Below are 26,391 nucleotides of genomic sequence, written 5' to 3' on the forward strand. Positions count from 1 at the left end.
GCCATGAGCTGTCAGGAGCATCATTCTCTGCAAATACTATATAAAAATTCTGTGAAATACAAACGAGGACAGTGAAATGCATATGTAATGTAAGTACAGCCAATATTTAGCTACTGATATATGTTTTTTTTTCTCTGAGACCCTATACCTAACAGCTCCTTTTTAACCACTTGAGGACCCACCCTTTACCCCCCCTTAAGGACCAGCGCAGTATTCTGTGATCTGTGCTGGGTGGGCTCTGCAGCCCCCAGCACAGATCAGGCAGCACGCAGAGCGATCAGATCGCCCCCCTTTTTTCCCCCCTATGGGGATGGTGTGCAGGGGGGTCTGATCGCTCCTCTTGGCTGGCATGTTGCGGGGGGGGCACCTCAAAGCCCCCCTCCGCGGCGAAATTCCCCCCCTCCCTCTCCTACCTGTCATCCCCGGTGATCGGGGCTGCACAGGACGCTATCCGTCCTGTGCAGCCAGTGGCGGGACGTCCCCTGTCACATGGCGGCGATCCCCGGCCGCTGATTGGCCGGGGATCGCCGATCTGCCTTACGGCGCTGCTGCGCAGCAGCGCCGTACAATGTAAACAAAGCGGATTATTTCCGCTTGTGTTTACATTTAGCCTGCGAGCCGCCATCGGCGGCCCGCAGGCTATTCACGGAGCCCCCCGCCGTGAATTGACAGGAAGCAGCCGCTCGCGCGAGCGGCTGCTTCCTGATTAATTAGCCTGCAGCTGGCGACGCAATACTGCGTCGCTGGTCCTGCAGCTGCCACTTTGCCGACGCGCGTTATGAGTGCGCGGTCGGCAAGTGGTTAAAGTTTGCCGCCCACCGGGCGAGTACTAGTAGATCCAATGGGCAGATCACTTGTGCCGTTATCGGCCACCTCAGCAGACTTTAGTCAAGCGTGTGTATAAGCTTTTATGAAGAGATTGATAATGAAGGCAATGCTTTATCTCAACTCTCCCCTATCCTGTACTGCTTTCTGTCTCGGATAATGTCTTTAGGTGTCATTGCTAACAACCTCTACAGTAGAGGTGAAGTAGTTAAGGTGTACTTGCATTATGTTACAGTTACTTTTTCTAAACATTGTATTATAGCTTTATCAATGTGGTATTTCTGAACCAGCCTATGAATTGTATCTTAATGCCATCAATGTAGTACTGCAAGCTATTCACATAATAGAGACCTTAAAGCATTCTTTTAGTTCATGGCTAATCTGCATGATTATGGATTATGTGCCTGTCTGGTACCTTCTTCAATGAATATGATGATGTTTGCTGAAATGTCTTTTCACGCAGAAACAGATTAAAGTTGAATATTTATTAGTCTGTCAATCTGTGTACCTTGCATAATCCTTGTAAAATGTCATCCTGTAACATGAAGAGACTGAATCAAGGTAATTAAAACTGTGTTGTCACATTGTATTTTATTGAAATTCTGCATGGGGTTTAAGGTAAATCCAGGTATTTTCAAGAGCATATTCTTTAAAGCATACAGTAAAGTTCTTTTAGGTTCAGTTTAATCGGTCTACTGTATTTAGTGGCGTAGTCACTCTAGTTATGTCGTCTATACCCCTCTAGTTATGTGGTCTATACCCAAATAAGAAATCCTTCTGGGAAGGCTACTATACACTGTTACAGATTTTCAACACACTTTACATTGCATAAAAGCATTGAATCTTTAAAAAGTGGAGACCCCCTTGATACATTTGTACACGATCAAGCAGTACAATGCTAGCAGGCTCACTCGTGCAAATAATATAAGATCTAATTTCTACTGGGATCTATTTCAAGTGGTAAAAATTGTCAACCAGGTTAGTTGATCAGTAACAGGTAGATATTGTTATGGTCTGAATTCAGGTTGTCTCTTTTCTGTTCTACACTGTTGATATTACGATTGCCACTTTTAAAACTCCATATTTATTAAAACACAATCATATTCTAATTACTTCTGATATATAGGGCCCGATCTAATGAACTTTTTCTCATAGAAGATGGTAATTAAAACGTTCTCATAGGAGATAATTTTTCATCTGTTTAACCACTTGATGACCCACCCTTTACCCCCCCCTTAAGGACCAGCGCTGTTTTGAGTGATCTGTGCTGGGTGGGCTGTGCAGCCCCCAGCACAGATCAGGTTGCAGGCAGAGAGATCAGATTGCCCCCCTTTTGTCCCCCCTATGGGGATGATGTGCAGGGGGGGTCTGATCTCTCCTGCCTGCCTGGGTGTTGCGGGGGGGCACCTCAAAGCTCCCCTCCGCGGCGAAATTCCCCCCTCCCTCTCCTACCTGCTCCCCCCCCCCGGCGATCGAGGCTGCACAGGAAGCTGTCCGTCCTGTGCAGCCAGTGACGGGACGTCCCCTGTCACATGGCGGCGATCCCCGGCTGCTGATTGGCCGGGGATCGCCGATCTGCCTTACGGCGCTGCTGCGCAGCAGCGCCGTACAATGTAAACAAAGCGGATTATTTCCGCTTGTGTTTACATTTAGCCTGCGAGCCGCCACCGGTGCAGGCTCGCGCGAGCGGCTGCTTCCTGATTAATCAGCCTGCAGCTGGCGACGTGGTCCTGCAGCTGCCACTTTGCCGACGCACGGTATAAGCGTGCGGTCGGCAAGTGGTTAAAGGATACCACAACTGACATGTGGCATAATGAGATAGACATGGGTATGTACAGTGCCTAGCACACAAATAACTATGCTGCATTCCTTTTTTTCTTTCTCTGCCTGAAAGAGGTAAATATCAGGTACGTAAGTGGCTGACTCAGTCCTGACTCAGACAGGAAGTGACTACAGTGTGACCCTCACTGATAAGAATTTCCCCCTTTTTTTTATCTCTTTCTTGCTCTCAGAAGCCATTTACTTCTAGGAAAGTGTTTTATAGTTGGAATTTCTTATCAGTGAAGGTCACACTGTAGTCACTTCCTGTCTGAGTCAGGACTGAGTCAGCCACTTACATACCTGATATTTACCTCTTTCAGGCAGAGGAAGAAAAAAAGGAACACAGCATAGTTATTTGTGTGCTAGGCACTGTACATACCCATGTCTATCTCATTATGCCACATGTCAGTTGTGGTATCCTTTATAGTAACCTTTTAGCAAAGTACAAAAAGTAGGTGAAAAAGTACTTGCAAAATTAAATTATTCTGTGAATTTTTCTTGTTTGCTGGTGGCTTAAAATGCATTTTATTTAGGAGAAAAAGTGCCTTGGATTGGGCACATAGTCTTTTAAATCTTACTTTATGCTACACCACCAAACTTATTGTTGTAGCAACTTTAAGATATTCACTTGGCCTAAAGAGTTCTGCCAGGGCCGGGGTCAGGAACCTTTTTGGCATTTTAAAATGTATTTATCTGAGAGCCATACAATATGTTTCAAACTGGGATAGTGCGAATCAGTGAATAATGGCGCAAAGCGCCTATGCATAAAAATGGCGCCACATTAAAAAGATACGCTTATCGCTATTTATCGTTACTACTGCATAATAATGGCGCACAGGGAAAAAAGAAGAAAAATGGCACACACTAACGTTATTTATCAATAGTGGCACACACTAACGTTATTTATCAATAGTGGCACACACTAACGTTATTTATCAATAGTGGCACACACTAACGTTATTTATCAATAGCCCCCTACATAAGCCAAACTGCAGACGTTATTTAACTGCAAAACGGTGAATGGATTTAATGTAGCAATGTCAAGGTTAGGGTTAGGCACCACCGGGGGGGGGGGGGGGGGGGGTCTTAGGGTTAGGCACCATCAGGGGGGTGGTTAGGGTTAGACACCACCAGGGGGGGTCTTAGGGTTAGGCACCACCAGGGGGGTCTTAGGGTTAGGCACCACCAGGGGGGTCTTAGGGTTAGGGATAGGTAAAGGGAGGGTTATAATAATAATAATAATAATCTGAACATTTGTATATCGCTTTTCTCCTGTCGGACTCAAAGCGCTCAAGAGCTGCAGCCGCTGGGATGCGCTCAAGAGGCCCACCTGCAGTGTTAGGGAGTCTTGCCTTGAACTCCTTACTGAATAGGTACTTGACCTAGCCAGGATTTGAACCCTGGTCTCCCACGTCAAAGGCAGAGCCCTTAACCAGTCTACTATCCAGCCACTGCTCTGTGTGAGAGTAGGGTTAGGTATAGTTACAGTACAATATACACCCCCAGGGGGGTGGTTAGGGTTAGGCACCACCAGGGGGGGGGGGTTAGGGTTAGGCACCACCAGGGGGGTGGTTAGGGTTAGGCACCACCAGGGGGGGTTTATGGGTTAGAGGTAGGTACAGAGAGGGTTCTGTGTGTTAACGCTAAATAACGATAAGGCTTTAACACTAAATAACAATAAGGCTTTAACGTTAAATAGCGATAAGCGGCAAACGGATTAGCGGCAACACCGTGCGCCATTATTCTCAGGCGCCATTTTCAGATGTAAGCGGGACAGTGTGCATGCGCAGCAGAGGGCTCATGTCCATGTTGCCATGGTGATGTGTATACAGTTTATCTGCCGGGCAGCGGAAGTGTCAGATACGTCTTCAGCTTCTCCTGGGTTTCAGCAACATCACCAATATTTCCCAAGAGCCAGACCTGAGCAGTGTAGCTTAGTGAATCAACCCCTACTGATTTGTCTGTGAGCCAGATGCAGCGATCAAAAGAGCCACATCTGGCTCCTGAGCCATAGGTTGCCTTCCCCTGTGCTAGGAGATGATTAACCTTAAAAAAAATTCTGCATAGGATTATATGCATCTTCAGGTACAAAAATGTATTTATCGTGCATTAGCAAACCATCACAAGAGGAACATACAGTCTTTTTTATATGATGGATAAAGTTAACTTGAATTAATAGGATATTTTTAGGGCGTAAGATTGTATCAGAAGCAGTGGTAGAGTGCAGTTACAGGAACAGTGCATTTGTCTTGGAGTTTATAGAGCCAGGTAGTAATGTCTGGTGGAAATCAAGTCATAAAAGGAACAGAGCCCCCTCTAGCTTGCCTGGTCCTCAAACATTCAAAGGTTCTATAGCCAGCGAATATTGGTGTAGGAAAGCCCCGTCTCTGCTTTCAGCTCTAGCCAGTTGTAAAAATAACAGATTGAGTTCTGGTGATGAAATGAACATACTTTAATGAAATGCACAATACATTACAAAAGCTAAAATATTCAGTTTAGACACCACCCCACTGTTGTAACCAAGATGCTGCAGTACATAACTCAGAGAGCTAAAGGTCTACCATGGAAATATGTGAGTTTAAGGCCCCGTTCACACTTGCGTTTCTGTGCCAAACGAACCGGATGACTGGACTGGATCCGGTCCGGTTGCATCAGGTATGTATACGGCTGCAATCCGGATCCATTTGGTAAAAGAGATAAATAAACTATTTTACTTGTTGGGGTCTGGGAGGTCAGTAGAAGCTTGCATCTATAGAATCAGGTCCTCCGCTGTTTAGGGCCTCACCTCCACGTCAGACATACTGCCAAACAGCTCCAGCACTAAGTCACTGCTGCTTCACTCCAGAAATGCTGGGCCCATGTGTCCCAATCCAAAATGGCCGCTAGAAAATGCATAGGAAGTGGGGTAGAACGTCAGTTTTTTATGGCCAGTGTGTTCTGTGCTTTCCGTTTCCCATTGGTTTCTATTTCCGGATGGTGCAGTCAGGCTCCGGTCCGGGTGCGTGGGCCGGATGATCCGGACCCGAAAAATAGAGCATGTTGGAAAAGTGTCCGGAGTCTAGATCCGATCCACATGTGAACGTCCGCATAGACTTTGTATTGCTATGCGGAACGTACTTTCCGTTTGTACAGTATACGGTCCGGATCTGATCAGGCGAATCCGGACAGCGAACGCTAATGTGAACCAGGCCTAATATAGAAATATAGAATAAAACTTGATATGAGATGTACATTCCTGAGTGGATAATACATACACAGTCAATATGTTTCTCATTTGCTCTGAATGTACAGACATATCCCATGGGCCAATATTGTTAAATCCCAGATACAATCTCCTCATCCGGTATAGAACAGGGAAACAGGTTGAATTAACACCTTTATATGTCTCTGTCCTTCTAGACCAACTGTTCATAGACAAATATGTACAGCTCCACAGACCAGACTGCCCAATCACAGCAAAATAGGTAAATATCTAGCACATCCAAAGAAATATCTTTATTGGTTCCATGTAAAAGCATAAAGCCAATGTTTCGGAGCCTTGTAAGGCCCCTTTATCAAGGCAAGATTTGCTCACAGGCAAAATCTGTCTGCAGCCATGTAAAAACTCTTATTTAAAGGGACTCCGAGCAGTGCAGAAACTATGGAAAGATGCGCATCATTTTAAAGCTCTCTTTCTCCTCTTTCCAATGATATATAAACCGCCACCCTACGCCTTTTCGTTTTCGCTATTTTCGCGATTGAAATTGCTGCGGCCGCGATTTCGATCGCGAAAATAGAGAAAACTAAAAGGCGCAGGGCAACAATTTAGGTGTCGTCAGAAAGAGGAGAAAGAGAGCTTTAAAATGATATCCATCTTGCCATAGTTATATTGTATTACACAGGGCGACTTTTTCTCAAAGTCAGCAGCTGCATTCTGCAGAATGGAGCTGCTGACACTGGGGAAAGTGTCGTCCTGTGTAATACAATATAACTATGGCAAGATGGATATCATTTTAAAGCTCTCTTTCTCCTCTTTCTGACGACACCTAAATTGTTGCCCTGCGCCTTTTAGTTTTCTCTATTTTCGTGATCGAAATCGCGGCCGCGGCAATTTCAATCGCAAAAATAGCGAAAACTAAAAGGCGTAGGGTGGCGGTTTATATATCATTGGAAAGAGGAGAAAGAGAGCTTTAAAATTATGCGCATCTTTCCATAGTTTCTGCACTGCTCGGAGTCCCTTTAAGGTGAAGAAGGGAGTCAGGCTCCTCAGGACACTCGCATTAGGGGATGTGTATCCAGCAAGTGGCAGCGAATCTTGCCTTGATAAAGGGGCCCTACATGCCTCCAAAACGTTGGCCCTATGCTTTTACATGGAACCAATAAACTTCTTTGGATGTGCCAGCTCTTTACCTGTTTTGAACATTTCATAGAGGGTATTATCCCTCTTTTCTAGCTTAAGCACTCCCTCCACGGGTTTGATCCTCTAGTGTGTGCGAGACAACACTACAAATCTGCCCAATCACAGCAGGCTGGGATATTAATATCAAAATGTGATCAAGAGGCTCAATTGCAACGACCACAGCTAATACAAGTAACATCCACATTAAGGAGAATAAACATCAAATGGCTTTTTGATCCCCCAGAGGTCAACCTTTCCCTGCAATATGAAATGAAGCTTAATAAATGGTCTCAATAATCGATTAACCAAGATAGGCAGCTAGAAATGCTAATGTAATTGCAGAAAGTTCTCACCAAGTGCCATAATATTGCCTCTGGCCGGGTAGTGTAAGAAAAATGATGCAGCATCGACGGAGGGGGGTTATTTAAATGGAGATGATTGGCATGCCAAAAAGCCTGCATGTTTTGTCGTTGTACAATCAACCTCTTAAAGGCAGCATGTGGCAGTCCTTCATCCCCCAATGATCCCCCCATAAATGTAACATGTGTATGAGTCCAGATTACAGGTAGTGAATGGAGAAATTGGTTATTTCAGCACTAAGTTGCATAAAATATAAAGATGATCCTGTAATTATGCAAAAAATTTGATTTACGAAATCAAGGAGTATATTGAAAAAATGAACCAAGAGTTGAATAAGGTGAAAGAGATAATGACCTTTCAGAGAGGCATAGCCTATAGATGGAATACGAAAAAAAATGCCCGACAACATAGACAGAGGGGGAATTCTGCTAGATACCAGAACCAGTCAGTGCACTTATGCTTTATGGGTGGGTCAGTGACTGACTTTGCCATCTCAATTGGGAGGTAGGGCTAAATAGTGCACTTCATTTATGGTATCCTGGGTCTGCTGTGCCATGCTGCATGGGGTGGCAGAGTGGGCAGTACAGTGTCATCTGGATTGGATGGGTTTGCCAGGCTTTCAGCTGAAGAAGATATGTTGAAACCATGGCTTTAGCTTCAGTCAGAATTCAGGAATTCTGTCTGATTAGCAGGTTTAGGATTCTAACATTTTCTGCATCAGTGCATGCTCTAAAATATTGAATGCATTCATTAACATTTCAAAAACAGTGAATTATATGTTCATTAATTATCAAAGTAGTAGTTATTTTACCGAGTGCAACACCGCAACGTGTTGTATTATGGGAAAGAGAGGCTGGCATAAAACACAATGTGACCAGCTTTTTGTGTCACTCGAGGACCGGACTTCCATGTAGAGGGGACGAGAGGAAGAAAGGATGCGTATAATCAGGGGCAAACGCAGGATTTTTAAGGGGGGGGGTTCCTGAAAGGTCCAGAAGCACGTATGTCCCGAGTGCTTCCGAATACAGGTGGCTCCATACTGCCCATGCACAAAAGTGCGCTGGCGTATTACGGAGCTGCCTATCTTTGGAAGTACTCAAGGACACTAGTGTTTCTGAGGGCTTCTGGTAGCAGCAAATGTGAACGGGGTACAGCGCTGGAACAACTCCCCAAGAGAGGAACAGGAGATAGACTTAGTTTGGACAATTCAGTGGAATATGCTACATAGTGTCACATAGCGCAAGCGATACCCATATGATGCAGGGATATATGCATCTGCGGAAGATGTCGGCGCTACATAAATACTAAATATTAATATTTTGCCTCACCAGGATTGCACTTTTATTTAGCTTTCCTGTATGACAAGAACACACAGCCAGCTCTAGGGGAAGAGGGAAACAAAGGTGAATGAAGGAGGCTGGTGCACACCAAGAGTGCTTCTGAGCGTTTTTCAAATCAACAGTGATTTGAAAAGCGCTTGGCTAATGTTACCCTATGTGGGTGTTCTCACAGCAGCGTTGTGATTTTTTCAAAATCGCAGGTATACTGCATGTAGCATGTTTTTGAGCAATTCATTCAAAAATCGCTCTGAAAATCACTTCACAAAATCACACTCACAAATTGCTAGCGATTGCTATTGTCATTTTGGCGTTGCACTAGCCCAGAGAGAGGAGTGGAGAAATTGAGAATAGCCTGAGATGGAGCAGAGAACTTATCTGTATTGCAGTCCCACATCAGACAGGCTACTTGCCTGTAATCGGACTCCTGTCCCTGTCAGTCTCTCACACAAGTCAGAAAGAAGCCCTCCTGGAGTCTAGGGACTGTCAAAAACTTTTCAGCTTGTTATCCACACCTTATCCACACATGCAGTCATTATAACAATGGGGAGAGACCAGACAGATGTTTGCCCACAGACCCTGAGTCCAGGCAAGCTCTGCATCATGCTGTGCATATTTACCAGCTTGCCTGCACTCTAATTTCATCATGTTGGACACTTCTGTGCTGTGGAGAGTCCAGGACTCCATAATCAACATTCTCTCACTGCAGGCTGCATCTTCTTGTGAGGGTTGTGAGGGAAGCTCGGCTGCCTCTCTCATTCTATTAGCTGGAGGGAGGCACCAGAAGTAAGAAGGGAGGGAGAATGAGGCTGTTTATATTATGCGGGCTTCCCCGGCTGAATACACAGCTCAGTGCAGGGGGGAGGTTCCAGACACCCGGAATAGCCCCCTGAGTTCGCCAGTGATAATGGCAGGAGGGAGGAAATCCAGCCTCTACAGGCTGCTGCAATCATGAGTAAGTATGGTTTTATTTGTTTCTCTGGCACTCGTGCTGATGATGTAAAAACTGAATGCCGTGATATATATCCAGAACGCTGTTTGTTGTACAGTGTATTTTGGCGGATGGGTGGTTAAGTAGCTGGTATTTATTTTGTATGATGTATTTGTTGCACTTTTACCTAAAAAGCATGTATATGATATAAATATATTGATAGTGTTGTTTTTTAGAGCGCATCACGTCTATGCATGGTAGCTAGAAGTCAGCATTTTCAAATTTTATAGTTTACCTGCCCATAACTGCCCATATTTGCCTCTTGCCCACCACAGCTGCCTCTAGATGGCAATATATATATATACAGTGTGTGTGTATGTGTATGTATATATATATATATATATATATATATATATATATATATAAATATATATATATATATATATATATATATATATATATATACAGTGCTACCCATAATTATTCATACCCCTAGCAAATTTTGACTGAAAGTTACTTTTATTCATCCAGTAAGTCCTTTTTTTTGATGGGAAATGGCATAGGTGTCTCCCAAAAGATAATAAGACGATGTATAAGAGGCATTATTGTGAAAAAAAACATTTTTCAGCTTTTATTTACTTTTGAGAAAAAAAGTGTGCAGTCCAAAATTATTCATAATATTGCCTCTGGCACTAACTGTCACCGTCTGTGGGAAAGTCCAAAGTTCTATACCACTCCAAATAGTTCAAGCTGTTCAAAAGCATCCTAATTACCCTGATTAATTGGGAACAGCTGTTGTAATCAACCCAACAGGTGAAAAACAGCAGCTCTCTGCAGTTGGTTTGTGGACAGTCATGGCTAAGACAAAGGAGCTCAGTGAGGACCTGCAGCTGCCCATTGTGGCTGCTCTCAAGTCAGGAAAGGGCTAAAAGGCCATTTATAAATATTGTCAAGTGCCAGTGGCTACAGTGCACAGTATTATTAAACAATACAAGATGTTATGCACTGTGGAAAATCTCAGACGACGTGGTCAGAAGCCAAAAGTGACACCTGTGCTGGCCAGGAGTATAGTGAGGTGAAAAAGAATCCAAGCATCACCACCAAGGCCATCCTCGTGAATCTGGGCTCTGCTGGTGGCAATTTCTCAAGGCAGACAATCCAACAGACACTGCACACTGCTGGGTTTCATGGATGCAGACCAAGGAGGACGCTACTTCTCCAGATAAGGCACACAAAAGCTTGATTGACCTTTGCAAATGCTCATCTGGACAAAGAAGATAACTTCTGGTCTTCTGTGTTATGGTCAGATGAAACAAAAATTTAATTGATTGGTCACAATGATATTTCCTTTATTTGACACAAAAAAGGAGAAACCTTCAACCCAAAGAACACCATCCCCACTGTCAAACATGGTGGTGGGAACCTAATACTTTGGGGGTGTTTTTCAGCCAATGGACCGGGGAACCTAATGACAGTACCATGAAAAAAGAGCAATGCTTGAGGATTCTCAATGACAACATCAGGCAGTCTGCAGAGAAAATTAGCCTTGGGCACCAGTGGACATTCCAGCATGACAATGACTCAAACTCCACAGCAAAAGTGGTGAAGAAATGGTTATCAGACAACAACAGAGTCCTGACTTGAATCCAATAGAGAATCTGTGGAGGGAGCTAAAAATCAGGGTGATGGCAAGAAGACCCTCCAACCTGAAAGATTTAGAGCTCATTGCTAAAGATGAATGGGCAAAAATACCATGGAGACACGCAAAAAGCTGGTCCAGGTGTGTAGCTAAGGGGCCCCTGATGAGTCATAGGACGAAACTAGTTGGGCGTGGCCTAAGGAGCGAGGGACGCTGGAAGAGCTCATAAGGATTTTATATGGGCATTTTGATTCTACTATATTGTAAGTGCACTACGTTTTAATCATTTTAATAAAAGAAGATTTTACACTATGTATGGCCCTGTTTGAGTTCCAGGAAAGCTGTCAACGGAAATATAAGCTTGATGCAAGCGGCAAAAGTGATTGATGCTGGTCTGTGCTGGGTCAGCCAGTTCATGTGGTGAGAGGCTTTATTGATTAACTGGTGGTGGAGCACAGTGAAGCACAGGGTGCTGATATTATACCTTTGGGTGCACTGGTGTATTGGAGTAGATTTAAGTATACAGTATCACACTATTGGAGTTTTTTTTATCTCCTATGTCTGCATGGCTTACTGAGGAGGAAAAGGCTGGGACATCGAGATAATACTGGCTTGGTCCAGAAGCGTGCTTTGCTGATCCTGAGAAGGGCAGCTGTGGAATCTGGTGAGCGTATACTGTTACTATAACACTCAGGAACTGTTGAAAATTACCTATGTACTAAAAAGGTCCGGAGGAAGAAACCTGTGGATTGTTATTTGACTCTAACATCAGGGACATTATCATATGGCCATTTAGATATGGTCACTGTCATGTCTAATTTTATGTTTATTATGTTTGATATTGTTCACTTGATGGTCGAGGATAGCCCTAATTGTCTACTGTAGAGCGCCCTGTCCAACTTTATATTTCTTGTAGAGTGGCACACACACTTTTTTCAGGTGCGATCCAGGAAAAGTTTTAATCTTTGCAGTTACATTAATCGTGAGGAGCGCACAAATAGGTTTTTTGTTTATTAAGTATGCTCCTGTATGACTATACAATGTATGACCGATCCTGATATAGTAATCTCAGTCCCTGGGTCCTGACTATACACCTGTATGACTATACAATGTATGACTGGTCCTGATATAGTAATCTCAGTCCCTGGATCCTGACTATGCTCCCATATGACTATACAATGCATGACCGATCCTGATATAGTAATCTCAGTTCCTGGGTCCTGACTATGCTCCTGTATGACTATACAATGCATGACCGATCCTGATATAGTAATCTCAGTCCCTGGATCCTGACTATGCTCCCATATGACTATACAATGCATGACCGATCCTGATATATTAATCTCAGTTCCTGGGTCCTGACTATGCTCCTGTATGACTATACAATGCATGACCGATCCTGATATAATAATCTCAGTCCCTGGGTCCTGACTATGCTCCTGTATGACTGTTCCTGATATAGTAATCTCAGTCCTCGGGTCCTGACTATGCTCCCATATGACTATACAATGCATGACCGATCCTGATATAGTAATCTCAGTTCCTAGGTCCTGACTATGCTCCTGTATGACTATACAATGCATGACCGATGCTGATATAGTAATCTCAGTTCCTGGGTCCTGACTATGCTTCTGTATGACTATACAATGCATGACCGATCCTGATATAGTAATCTCAGTCCCTGGGTCCTGACTATGCTCCTGTATGACTATACAATGCATGACCGATCCTGATATAGTAATCTCAGTCCCTGGGTCCTGACTATGCTCCTGTATGACTGATCCTGATAAAGTAATCTTAGTCCCCGGGTCCTGACTATGCTCCCATATGACTATACAATACATGACCGATCCTGATATAGTAATCTCAGTCCCTGGGTCCTGACTATGCTCCTGTATGACTGATCCTGATAAAGTAATCTTAGTCCCCGGGTCCTGACTATGCTCCCATATGACTATACAATGCATGACCGATCCTGATATAGTAATCTCAGTCCCTGGGTCCTGACTATGCTCCTGTATGACTGATCCTGATAAAGTAATCTTAGTCCCCGGGTCCTGACTATGCTCCCATATGACTATACAATGCATGACCGATCCTGATATAGTAATCTCAGTTCCTAGGTCCTGACTATGCTCCTGTATGACTATACAATGTATGACTGATCCTGATATAGTAATGTCAGTCCCTGGATCCTGACTATGCTCCCATATGACTATACAATGCATGACCGATCCTGATATAATAATCTCAGTTCCTGGAAACCCGAAAATTAGTATGTATAAATATACAATGTATGCCCATTTCTGATATGGTAAACTACTCATCCTTGTCCCTTGAAGTTCACTATAAAGAGATTGTACTGTATATGGAGCCTGCTGTTATACAGATACTACTATGTATATTTGGCTCAACACATGACCACACCCAAATTCTGATGCATGAGCACGCCACATGACCAACAGTTGGGGGGTGCTAAGACGGTCTTTGTCCCCGGGCGCTTAAAACCCTAGCTACGCCTCTGAGCTGGTCTGCAATTATAGTTTGATTGCTGTAATATCCAATACAGGCTTTTCTATTGATTATTGAGAAGGGTATGAATAATTTTGGACTGGACACTTTTTGCTCAAATGTAAGTAAAAGCTGAGAATTTCTTTCCCCCAGAATAATGCCTTTTGTATATCGTCTTATTATCATTTGGGAGACACCTATGTCATTTCCCACCAAAAAATTACTTGCTGGTTGAATAAAAGTAAATTTAAGCCAAAATTTGCCAGGGGTATGAATAATTATGGGCAGCACTGTATACATATATATATATATATATATATATATATATATATATATATATATATATATATATATATATATATATATATATATATATATATATATATATATATATATATTGATAGGATCATTAATATAAATAATCTAAATTTGCAGGAGGCTTTAACATCATTGTATTTGTCTAGCAAGCCATGAGGTCTGCACTTACTAACAGTCATGACACTAGCTCTGTTTCTTGCCCTCCTTTGTCTCTTCATAACTCTTAGCTGATACAAGACTGGCTCAAAGGGCTCCAATTTGGTTTTAAAAGGCAAATGACGGGAATACCGACAGCTCTGTGGTGGAGATATTTTGCTCAGTATAGGGGCCCATACACTCAGCCGATTTTCTGGCCGACCGATCGATCAAAATCGATCGATCGATTAATCGATTGCAAATCGGTTGGCCAATCGACCGATCGACGGCCGATTTCGATTGATTTCGATGGATTTCCATCGAACTTGCAGGGTGGAAAATCTAGGTCGATCTGTTGAGATTGCTTATCATTTTGCATTGGCCCTAATGGAAATCTGATGGCAAAAAAATGCCATCGAGATCGTTTTTCAATAGATTTCAAACTGAAATCTATTGGAATTCTATTCTAGTAAAAAATGTTCCTTTTACATATCAGATAGATAAGAATTCCATCTGATGATCTATCTGCTGCTAATCTGACGAGTGTATGGGTGTGAGAGATCGCGGAAAAGCCGCCGCATGTACTGGCAGTAAGGCGGCTGTTTCCGCGTCCAGCGCGGCGGTTTGCACGCGGCAGCGTGCGTCTGGTGTGGCTGGGTCTGTTAGTTCACACAGATGGATGGAGAGCTACGCGCGCCAGAAGTCAGGACCTTTATACCAGCAGCAGAGGTATCCGGACGATCCAGGCGATCAGCTGATTCCTGCTGGACTCCTGATTGGCTGAGTGGCTCGGGCGGGGCGGCAGAGTCCAGCAACTATATGTACAGCTTGCTTGTCATTTGCTGGTTGTCTGCCATTGCGAACACTTTGGCCTCAGTTGAGGCATTTTTTAAAGCCATGGCTATAATTTATGATGATCCGGACATTGCCTCTACCGCTGAGCGGAAGCTCAAGACGTTGCGGCAAGGCAAGGATCCAGTTGAAAATTACGCAGTGGAGTTCAGGAAGTGGGCAGTATCTGCAAGATGGGGCTCATTTGCACTGTTGGACTGTTTTTTGGCAGGGTTGTTGGATGCAGTTTATGATGTGATGATTGGACATCCTGAGCCCAAATCTGTAGACGAGGCAATTTCGTTGGCCATACAGATAGATCGCCGTTTGCGCTACCAGAGACAGGTTCGTGGTAGGAATGCTAGAAGGTCTGTCTTACATGACTCTTCTCGATCTCCATCACCCGCAGACGAACCGATGCAAATCAGGTATACAGGGTTGAGTCAGGTGAAAAAGAGTCACAGAGGGCCAAGAAAATCTTTATGGTGCTAAGGGGCCAGGAGAATGCTGCCGTCTGGGGTTGGTCAACACCATAGGCGAGCAGTCGGTTCCTTTAAACAATGATCGTCTGCTCCTTCCCTGCTCTATTACATGGGAGGGTCAGACTAGTTCCGCAGAAGCCATTGTGGACTCTGGTTCTGCGGCAAACCTCATTGATTACGATTTTGTTAACAGATTGGGGATACCTTTGTCCCCACTTGACCAACAGATTTTGGTCACTGCAGTGGATGACTCTCCGTTGCAGAGTAGTCAATCTCTTCTTCAAACCCCTTTGTTGTCATGTTGTTTAGGGGCGTTGCATAAAGAGAGATTACAGTTCCTGGTTATGCCCATGACAACCTCCACCATTGTTCTTGGTATGCCTTGGTTGCAACTCCACTCCCCACAGATTGACTGGGCTTCAGGTCACTTACTGGAATGGTCAGCCTATTGCCATCAGAATTGCTTGGAGAGAGTGGCAGTTTCTGCTAACAAGATACAGGTGGGAGGGGTGGCAGAGCAGGTCAAAGCAGAAACTTTAGTTAAAAGTTCCGAGCCTGAGACCGGCCTACCTCGAAAAGTGGTTAGGGCACCTGCGGAGACGGTGAAGGACTGGATGCCTAATCTGGGCCCTTGCCAGCGAGACATTCGCGAGGGTAAAACTTCTCCTCAGACCTCACCGGGTACATTGCAACATTTACCAGGGCCAGGGAAACCCCGGACTCAGAAAGGTCAGACTAGTAGGAGGAAGTCTGTAGAGTGGCAGTTTTTCCCAGGGGACATGGTGTACGTATCCTCTCGGCATGGGGCCCTGAAGCGATTGTCAACCAAACTGGGTCCTACAGTCATAGGACCATTCCCAGTGATCAGGTGAGTTAATTTTGTCACCTATGCTGTCGATCTCTCAGCCAGTATGAGAGGAGTAAGATCAATCCATGTGTCTCTATTGAAGCCGGCAGGGCACATGGATTCCCCTCCCTCCCTCCCTGTGATGGTAAAAGACCAATCGGAATGTGAGACCAAAAAGATTCTAGACCCACATTCGGGGAACCCGGTTGGGAAGTGTCCGGAGTCCACTCCTCAGGGAGGGGGGGAGTACTGTGAGAGATCGCGGAAAAGCCGCCGCATGTACTGGCAGTAAGGCGGCTGTTTCCGCATCCAGCGCGGCGGTTTGCACGCGGCAGCGTGCGTCTGGTGTGGCTGGGTCTGTTAGTTCACACAGATGGATGGAGAGCTACGTGCGCGCGCCAGAAGTCAGGACCTTTATACCAGCAGCAGAGGTATCAGCTGATCCGGACGATCAGCTGATTCCTGCTGGACTCCTGATTGGCTGAGTGGCTCGGGCGGGGCGGCAGAGTCCAGCAACTATATGTACAGCTTGCTTGTCAGTTGCTGGTTGTCTGCCATTGCGAACACTTACGTGGAAACATTCAGACCATAGTCAGATCCTACAGTGTGTTTGAACCAGGAGGACCTGGGAATTCACATTGAGCCAGATTACTTGTATTATATTTGTGTTATACTCCAGACTAGTTCCAGGGTGCTGAGACCATGGACCTCACACCCAAGACTAGGGAACTGTATTATCATTTGTGTTATTCTCCAGACTAGTTCCAGGGTGCTGAGACCACGGACCTCGCACCCAAGACTAGGGAACTGTATTATCATTTGTGTTATACTCCAGACTAGTTCCAGGGTGCTGGGACCACGGACCTCACACCCAAGACTAGGGAACTGTATTATCATTTGTGTTATACTCCAGACTAGTTCCAGGGTGCTGAGACCACGGACCTCGCACCAAGACTAGGGAACTGTATTATCATTTGTGTTATATTCCAGACTAGTTCCAGGGTGCTGAGACCACGGACCTCGCACCCAAGACTAGGGAACTGTATTATCATTTGTGTTATTCTCCAGACCTGCTTGTGACGCCCATCTTCCAGGGGTCACTAGTCACCGGGTCATCTTGCTATTCAGCCTGGGACTCCGCCCCCTTGGATGTCTCAGGCTGCTGCAAGATCTCTGCACTTCCAAAGGGAGGTACTTCTCATACTGCCAAGGACCACCTGCTCCTCGGGTGGTCCTCACTCAAAGTTATTACTGTTGCACCAAACACTCACACTATATAGGTGTCCAGAGGTTAGCAATATATCTGTATTATCGGTGATTCTGCAGATCATCAATAATCGGGTATATGTCTGCATTCTTGGTGATACTGCAGATCACCAATAGTCAGATTCTCTCTGTGTGCTGACACCAATCGTTACAATGGGCACCTTAAAGAGAGTCTGAAGTGAGAATAGATCTCGCTTCAGACCTCATATATAGCAGGGGCACGTGTGCCCATGCTAAAACGCCGCTATCCCGCGGCTTAACGGGGGTCCCTGTCCCCCCAAATCCCCTCCGTAATGCGGGGGAGCGCTTCCGCATTGGGGCAGGGCTAACCGCCGCAGCCCTGCCCCACGCGCGTCTGTCTTCCTTCACTGAGAGGGGCGGGGGAGGGGCGGGGGAGAGGCGGCGATGCGCGTCTGATAGGCAGGGCTGCAGCCGTTAGCTCTTGCCTCCAGGAAGCAAAATCAGCGACCAAGTCTGCGACCAAGGTTTGCGGGGGGTGGGTTGGAGGTCAGGGACCCTCGTTCAGCCGTGGGATAGCGGCGTTTTAGCAGGGGCACACATGCCCCTGCTATATATGAGAGCTGAAGCGAGATTTGGTCTCGCTTCAGTGTCTCTTTAAATGGCGTGCAAACACACTTTTTACTTGATGAATGCACATTTTGATACTTTGAACACACATTTACCGATCCTTTACTGTGATGAAACCGAATATTTGATATTTATACACGTTAACTTTAGTGAATGCCGTTTTCATATTCATCAATTCAGTAAATTATCGAACTTTCAAAAAACCCTTCGATAACGTTTGATGAATTTTAAGCCTTAGCTTCTGAACTCTGTGAACAACCTATCTACCTGCCAAACAGCACAGCCATTGACTGAACTCTGCAAAGATAGGAATGGGGCTGAAGATTGTGCAGGGGAGCTTGAATGCCAACAGGCAGTGCAGAAGAAATTCCAGCATGTTCTAGGGTATGATTTTAATGCACTGTATTTCATCTGTATATTTAGTGTGAATGCCTGGAGTTCAGCTGTAATTGTTTTATAGCTTACATAAAGGTCACATTACATTTCCAGCTCCAGTCCTAGGAGATAAATAAATTGGAGAACAGCCTCTGAGATGACAGTAAAACAATGGCAATGCTTATATGTAAAGCCTTCTGCCTTGGCTCACTCTGTGCCATGAGGTTTTTCAGATAAAGTTTTCCGAATGCTCATGGGAGCAAAATTGTTAATGGTATCTTTTTGAACTCTGCTCTTTTGTTTAGCTTATTATTTTAGAGGCGTTCCATTCTCATTATTACTAGCCAGCTGTTCCCAGCATACCTTTTATAATGCAGTATTGTAACTGACACAATCCCTGTAAATGCCATATATGGCAGCGCTAAAGCAAAGCTTGCTTTCCTACGGTGCGGTGCTATTAAATTAAATAGTTCTTGAGATGAAAACTATTTAAAGTTCTAACAATGAGTAACAGTGTGGGCACACGGTAATGTACATTACTGATTTTTCAATAGTTAGATTTGAAAAAATGTAAATATGACTCACCAGACTACCATATACCAACAGAAAGGGGAGGAAAACTCAAGAAAATCTGTTTCCCAACCTAAATAACAGCAAAAAAATAAGCAGTTAACATTGTGTAAGGCTTGGTTCCCACTTACTGCAAAAACATGCAGGGAACAGATCCTATTGTTAAAAATAGGATCCGCTTCCACTTCTGCATACAAAAAAAGGATCCAGATCCCGAACGGCTCCCATGTTGGCAATAGCCACCTTGAGTGCAAAGCATCCATCCCTGGACACAAATATACAACGTTCAAATGGGAGGAGACTGTACTAGTACGCTCAGCTCTGTGCCAAACGGACGCATTCTAATGGGTTCCCAGTCTGATGGTGCTTATACACGGTACAATATAAATGTTTGCTTTTCACGTTTATTCGACTAAAATGATCAAATCAAATGAAAGTCAAAAATAATCTTTTTTTTTTTATAAAGAAAAATGAACGATTATCCCATTTTTTTTCAATAAGAATCCAATCAGACATGTTGGAAAAATCTTTATATTCAATCTAATGGAATAATCAAACAAAATTATCTCATCCAAAAAAATGAAAAAAATTGCATCATGTATTGGCACCATAAGGCCTGAACCAATGAGAAAAGTGTACAGATCGAAATAGTAAAAACAATATCTTTATTCTGAAACTAAAAAGGGGGAGTCTCTGAAGGGTCATGATTGATTCTTATTTCAGTGAATGGAAACATTTTGAAATAGTGATGATGACCACTATTTTAATTTGTAAAAATGCACAAAGCTTGAAATATGCATAATGAAAAATGCACTTGCAGGTGCTTGACAAGTGTCACAGAAAGATTCAGCAAACTTCTTTTTCAGCTACAAGCTACAGAAACTGTTAAAGGGATAGTGTGAAAAGCACTGTAAAAACAAAGCAGGAGATTTGGGCACAGCCAGCCCCACCATAGGCCGTACTAGGAATTACGGCAATACCAGCGTCCAGTGAGTGATTTTGGTGCCATCAAAAGATGGAGCACAAATTACTGTAAAAACACTGTAATTCGGCCGTTAGCAATAGTTGTAAGATAAATTATGTGTTCCTTCCCCCTATATATGGCAGCCTGGAGGGGGAATAGCAATAAACGTGTCCGGGACTTCTGCAGAAGCTGGTTAAGCCTCTTAACGGCTATACCCTGAACCCAAATCTCCCGGCGGCCATTTCATAGGTATGCAAGTGTGAAGCTGGTGAAGGGAAACTGTATCTATGAATGCATGACTTTTGCCTGCTAGATGACTGTAGGATAGAGAGGGTGGGAGCTGCATTCACTGCAGTCCCTCCAGTTATTCTTACGTAAGTTTGGTACTTCCTTCTCAGATCACTGGCTATTTCACATCATGCGAATGCAAGATCTTGTTCACATTTTGGTAGTATAATACATTTTGATGATCATCTTACAGATTCTCCCTCAGGTGCCATTATAGTTGTCCAGTTACCTGTAAAAAAAAGTAATTTCTTTGTCCATGCTTGCTGGAGCAAGTGTCTGTAGTTAGGTTCACCCTGCCACAAACAGAATGCTGCAGTGACACAGCCTTTGTCACATGTTCATGCAGGTTAGGGATAGCTTTTTTTGAAAAAAACAAACAAAACCTGAGTATGCCCAAAACCCCAAAACCTCAGTCATCTGAGTATGCTTTTTGGGTTGTGCACAGATGGGAGGCAGTTTACACACATGATGGAAGGCAGATGTATCCAGTCCACCACTGCTGTAATGAAAAAAGAAACCCTTCAAATTCCCCTCAAGCCCAGAGACATGATGTAATGTCTGCAGACTGATTCCCATGATTTCTACAGGAAATCTTTCAAGAATTGGCCTTGTGGCGCCGCTGAGAGTCACGTAGAACCTGAATGTGAAAGTACAACAGACACAGGCCCATATGCAATTCCCTTTTTCTCCTGGTTTTTCTTCTAGGTGATATTTTCAAATTTGTGAACATAAAAACATTTTAAACCACCAGCAAGCAAGAAAATACTCAAAATAATTTTCATAGTACCTTTTCACCAAATTTTTGGTACTTTTTCAGTTGTAAAATGCTGAAAAGTTATTTTAAATAGAATTACAAATTATCTCTGTAAGGAAACGCGGAAGAGCCGCCGCCATGAGTCGGCGGGAGGCGGCTCTTTCCGCACACGGCATGGCGGAGCACGGAGAGGCAGCCGCCTCCACTCAGTGTGAGGCGGCTGTCTCCATACGGGGCATGGCGGAGCGCGGAGAAACCGCCGCGTTGGAAGCGGCGGTTAGCACGCATGGCCCCATTGCTGAGGCACCGCAGAGCGGTGCTGGTGTGGCTGGGACACGTAGTCCCTCTAGGATTAGAGTGACGCGCGCGCACTGGGGCAGGGATTATATGACAGCCAGAGGTAGTCAGCTGACCAGGCTGGTCAGCTGACACTGGTTCCACAGCTCATTGGTCCAGCACTTAGGGAGGTGCTGGAGAGATGCCTGTGTATATATACTGCCGGCTGTTCAGTTGCTGGTTGTCTGGCGTTGCGAACACAACGTGCTAGCACTCAGACCCTAGTCAGATCCTAAAGTGTGCCGGGACCAGCTGGAGCTGTAATCCTACACTTAGCTAGATTCTGTTGATAGCTTAAAGTACTAGTTTGATTGTGTTATCTGTTATGACCTTTTGGCTTGCCTGACTATCTCCTGAACTCTGATTCTGTACCTCGATATTTCTGATACTCTGTTGCCGAACCCCGGCTCGCCCTAAGACTCTGCTTCTGTCTCCTGATTCTGTACCTTGATATTTCTGATACCCTGTTGCCGAACCCTGCCTGTTTATCGGACTCCGCATCTGCCTTCTGAATCTGTACTTTATCTGTCTGTGTGTTTACAACCTGGCTTGTCCGACCACGAGAATCGACCTTACTGTTAGAGGCGGTTCCCAGTCCTGTTAGTGACACCTCCTCCTGGGTGTCACTATCAGAGAGTCCTTCCTATCTTAGCTTGACTCCTCCCTCCTAGGAGAGTTCAGGCCTTCGGAAGGAATCCGTGCAGTACTCCTTACTGCCTTGAGGCCTAGGCCTCTTAGTGTTTCAGTTACACCAATCACTACACTCTACTCAGGTGTCCAGAGGTTAGCTTGTATATCGGATTATCGGTGATACTGCAGATCATCTATAATCTGGTATATATCTGTATTCCCAGTGATACTGCAGATCACCGGTAATCAGATCCTCTCTGTGCTACACCGTTCATTACAGAACACCAGACCAAAAGACCGATGGACGCACGCGCTGACCCTCTAGGTGTGCTTGCCACTTCGGTGGATAACATCCATCAAGCACTGGGCCATCACAAAGCTTTAATTGATGCCCTATCAGGGTCTGTACAAACCCTCCAGACGTCAGTCGATGAGGTGCGATCCCCTCTCAGTGGTGATATCCGTATGCCCGTACCTGAAAAATTTTCCGGCCACAAATCTGACTTCCGGAATTTTAAGAGTTAGAGTGTTATCTTATTTCAAGTTGAGACTCCAGTCCTCGGGGACTGAGACCCAACGGGTCATCTTTATTAAAACTTTGTTAACTGGTGACTCCCAGACCTGGGCGTACAATTTGCCCGCCGGTGACTTAGCCCTTACCTCTGTGGAGGAATTCTTTAAAGCTATGGCGGTAATTTACGACGACCCGGACCTTGCCTCGACTTCTGAGCGGAAACTCAAACTTTTGCGTCAGGGCAAAGGTCCGGTCGAAGATTATGCGGCTGAATTTAGGAGGTGGTCAGTTACAGCCAGGTGGGACTCTGCTTCTGTCTCCTGATTCTGTACCTTGATATTTCTGATACTCTGTTGCCGAACCCTGCCTGTTTATCGGACTCCGCATCTGCCTTCTGAATCTGTACTTTATCTGTCTGTGTGTTTACGACCCGGCTTGTCTGACCACGAGAATCGACCTTACTGTTAGAGGCGGTTCCCAGTCCTGTTAGTGACACCTCCTCCTGGGTGTCACTATCAGAGAGTCCTTCCTATCTTAGCTTGACTCCTCCCTCCTAGGAGAGTTCAGGTCTTCGGAAGGAATCCGTGCAGTACTCCTTACTGCCTCGAGGCCTAGGCCTCTTAGTGTTTCAGTTACACCAATCACTACATTCTACTCAGGTGTCCAGAGGTTAGCTTGTATATCGGATTATCGGTGATACTGCAGATCATCTTAAATCTGGTATATATCTGTATTCCCAGTGATACTGCAGATCACCGGTAATCAGATCCTCTCTGTGCTACACCGTTCATTACAATCTCCTAGGAGAAGACTCAGGTGAAAAAGTAAATTGCATGTTCCCCACAGTGGCGGTCGGACACAAGCGGGCGGTGGAACAGGTAAAATATTTTAATGCACAGCATTGAGGGGTGCATAACTTTTGAGAGGGACAACAGTCAGGGGTTTTTTTGCACGTGATAACGCATGCCATTACCACTGTGCACTGATCGACCATGTCAGCCTGAGATTTCCCAGCATGTCCAAACAATACATTCAACCAATTTTGGCCCAAAATAATTATCGAATTCGATGTTAGATTAGCCACCAAATCTCTAGATGTATGGTCCATTTTAGACTGGGTGTTGGTCAGTGACACAGGAGGGTGGCTCCATTTCCAGCCTATGCTTCTAGCTTATGACAGCAATTCTCTGGCTTAGCTCTTTATCATTACTGGAGTTAGAAGATTGCATAAATTGGCCATATCCCATAGAGCAGCTTGAGTCCCTTATAATGCAGGCATCCAGGGGCGTAGCAATAGGGGGTGCAGATGTGGCGACCGCATCGGGGCCCTTGGGCCAGAGGGGCTCCGAAGGGCCCTCCCTCAACTACAGTATTAGCTCACTATTGGTCCTGTGCTCATAATAATCACTTCTATAGATACTTTGAATAGTGGTAATCATTAACAAACTGTTCCCCATCCCCTTCTTGGACCTCTGACACTGTAGTTGCCATTGGCAGCTTTCAGTGCGCCGTATTAATTGCTATGTATAGAGTGCATGGGGGGCCCCGTTGTAAAACTTGCATTGGGGCCCACAGCTCCTTAGCTACGCCACTGCAGGCAGCATCAAGGGCAAGTTTGGAGCCATGAATAGCAAGGAGGAAGGCAGAGGGAGAACCAGCTGCAGCACGGCAAAAAAGGAAGTTGGCAGAGACAGTTCATGTATACTCTTGGTTTGGCTGAAGTGGTCCTTCCATGGAACTGGGTGAAGATTTTCAAATGGTTATTCATACAGGCTGTGCCAAATTTGTTAATATTCTGCAGATGGCCATAGTTCTGTAAGAAGGAGATAAACAGGAGGACCAAACAGCTGCAGTCTTGATTCAACCATAGGTGCTCTCCAGTAATTCTTTCTCAAATGTGGAGACAGCTGATGACAAAGGAAGGTGACTGGGAACTGAAGACTTTTTCAATAGGTTACTATATTTGTTCTTCATCCTTCCTCTCCCAGCATATTGGTGCTGTGAAACGTCCTTTTTTCTTCTTTATTCCCCTGCCAGGTCAAACACCTCAACATCTTGAGCGATGCGGAAGCTGTCAGTACTATTTAAATACTAAATAACAATATCAATCTTTCTATTCCTCATAGGATGACATCTCACACTAAGCTGCAGGAAGTGACAGCTGTAATTTGGATTGTTTGGGGGCCGCTTCCTCTGAAATTGACTTTTTATGGGTATCTACACAGACTAGTATGTCTGCTCTTCCATCTCCTCTGATAACGATAATTGTGGGGCATCAGTACATGTTAGATATTTCTCTTCTCCTTCATATGGTTTGGAGTAGTTAGTCACTGAAACCAAACAAGCTATGCTGAAACAGATCTTTAGATGGAGGAACCTATTCAGGAGGAATCTTTGGTTGCCTTGTCTCTGAGAGGAAAAGGAGGTAATTAGGTGGGATATCAACTGCAGCATGTTGCTGTTTTTAGGCACGACCACCACCAAGTTTAAAAATGGCAGTCATAGCTGGTTTCTTGGGAGCCATGAAGACAACTTCCTGCGGGCTGTGATTTAGCTGATTGTCCCCTTCCCTTGCCACCATGACTACCATAGCTGCCCATAAGTCTCCCCTTTTTTGGTAGTGGTTAAGCTATTAATACCGGGAATTTTGTTTGCAAAGTAATCCTTGGAATAGAGGGTAGTGTCCCTCACAAAATTACTGAGGTATATTTGTTAATATTGGAAGATTTTTTTCTCCTTCACACTATCATCATCACACTAATGCCTCTCAGCATGGTCCACTATTGTTAAACGCAGTTACTGTAGAACATAGGTGAATGATCGAACATTGGCAAAGCCTACAGCAAATGCTTTCTACATGATAGCTTATGCTTGCAGAGCTTGAATGACACTTTTTTTTTTCTATTCTACTGCAGAAACTGCAGACCATTCAAAGTCACAGAATAGCCAGCAAATAGGAATCACTAAAGACAATCAAATTTTGCCTACATGTGCATCTACAGTACATTCCACTGTCAGCAGGCAGCTTTCGGGGTCATTTTATAAAGATGATGTTATAAGCTGTATGACGATGGTAGGGATTAGATTGTGAGCACCTCTGAGGGACAGTTAAGCGACAAGACAAAGAACTATGTCAGCACTATATAAATATTAAATAGTAATATTTAGTTTGCGTAAATGTATACTCTACATTACATGAGCACATGTAAATTTCACTAATGTTTTGTGACTCTACCCCTTTGAGAAGCAGAATGAATAATGGTATATAAGAAGAGAAAATCCATAAGTTTGTGAATGTCTTTGGTAGGGGTAAATTTGTTAGTGGCTATGAATTTCAAATAAGGTATATGTACACAGATTGAAAAATACATATTGCACAAATCCATATGTCTTTATAAGTCTCCCTTTGTATGGACATATATTTTATTTTCTTCTTTTATAATAAGAGTTTTCTTCACATGATTATTATGTTTTAGTCAAGATAAAAAAATCTTTGTGATTTGCAAATGATTCTTTTTCTACTGAACATTAGATGGCGACAAAGATTCACAGATTACCAGGACTACTGCAGTGCTAAAAGAAAAAAAAAAGCTTTGATGTAGTACAGCATTAGATTCTCTTCGCATGGCAGCAAAGGCCAGCGATTAAATTCAGCTTTACAGAAAATAAGTAGAGGAATAACATAATCTAA

The 26,391-nt window shown here is 44.3% G+C and overlaps 1 long non-coding RNA gene across 1 annotated transcript in view; it reads right to left on the minus strand.

Annotated features, from left to right (window-relative positions):
* Positions 1-26,391, minus strand: part of LOC137507543 (uncharacterized) — a 256,824-nt gene that overhangs the window by 118,557 nt on the left and 111,876 nt on the right. Inside the window, exon 2 of the long non-coding RNA XR_011020477.1 lies at positions 19,230-19,287. This is a non-coding gene — a long non-coding RNA (uncharacterized lncRNA). The remainder of the gene's footprint in view (positions 1-19,229; positions 19,288-26,391) is intronic.

The sequence above is a fragment of the Hyperolius riggenbachi genome, chromosome 1 (genome assembly GCF_040937935.1).
Source record: "Hyperolius riggenbachi isolate aHypRig1 chromosome 1, aHypRig1.pri, whole genome shotgun sequence".
NCBI lineage: Eukaryota > Metazoa > Chordata > Amphibia > Anura > Hyperoliidae > Hyperolius > Hyperolius riggenbachi.